This window comes from Salmo trutta, chromosome 18 (assembly GCF_901001165.1).
Source record: "Salmo trutta chromosome 18, fSalTru1.1, whole genome shotgun sequence".
Taxonomy (NCBI): Eukaryota; Metazoa; Chordata; class Actinopteri; order Salmoniformes; family Salmonidae; genus Salmo; species Salmo trutta.
The window spans coordinates 21,160,260-21,161,263 of record NC_042974.1 but is presented as its reverse complement, the minus strand read 5'-3'; the positions used below and the strand labels follow the sequence as shown (position 1 = coordinate 21,161,263).

At 38.9% G+C, this 1,004-nt stretch overlaps 1 non-coding gene across 1 annotated transcript; it reads left to right on the top strand.

Moving 5' to 3' along the window:
- Positions 1-683: 683 nt before the first annotated feature.
- Positions 684-758, top strand: trnaa-ugc (transfer RNA alanine (anticodon UGC)). The gene has a single exon. It is a non-coding gene; the product is annotated as a tRNA-Ala (tRNA).
- The last annotated feature ends 246 nt before the right edge of the window (positions 759-1,004 follow it).

The window sequence follows — 1,004 nt, the reverse complement described above, 5'->3', positions numbered from 1 at the left end:
CTATGATCCCTTGTTGTTTTCACTTGTTAAATCCACTTCCATCAGTGTAAATGATGGGGAGGAATGTCAAAAGATTGAAGTGCATTTGAACGGGGTATGGTAGTAGGTGCCAGGCACACCGGTTTGTGTCAATATTAGGAAGGTGTTCTTAATGTTTTGTACAGTCAGTTAGTTTTTTAATAATTATTCAAATGTAATATTCTCCCAGCTATTTTGCAACCTGTACAGTATAGCGCAAATGTCAACTTTTTGGTCCTCAAATGAAACTAGTATATTTTTATGACAAATTTTATCAGACAATTTCGGTCTTTAATATAGGGCAGACAAACAAGTTCCCTACTTCTCCCATTTTCACTTGCCTCCTCCATTTCTGTGGTAATGCTGCAATCATTTGGTTATAACTTTGGATAAAGCAAACATTCCCATATTTATTTTTCATCAATCAGTATATTTGAAATGAAGCATAATATTTGTTGTAATATTTGATCTGGCTTTTCAGAAAGATGAAATTGGCACTTCCAGGAATTGTGTACAGATCCTTAAGACATGGAGCATACTAACATGCTGAAACATGAGATGATGTAGGAGGATGAATGGCATGACAATGGGCTTCAGGATATTTCACGGTATCTCTGTGCATTCAAATTGCCATCGATAAAATACAATTGCATTCGTTGTCTGTAGCCTCCCTGTAGCTCAGTTGGTAGAGCATGGTGTTTGCAACGCCAGGGTTGTGGGTTCGATTCCCACGGGGGGCCAGTACGAGAAAAAAAAAATGTATGAAATGAATTGAAATGTATGCATTCACTACTGTAAGTCGCTCTGGATAAGAGCGTCTGCTAAATGACTAAAATGTAAAAAAAAATGTAAAATGTAAATGTAGTTTATGCCTGCCCATACCATAACCCCACTGCCACCATGGGGCACTCTGTTCACAAAGTTTACATCAGCAAACCGCTCACCCACACAACGTGGAGGTCCTGGGCTGGCATGGTTGCATGTGG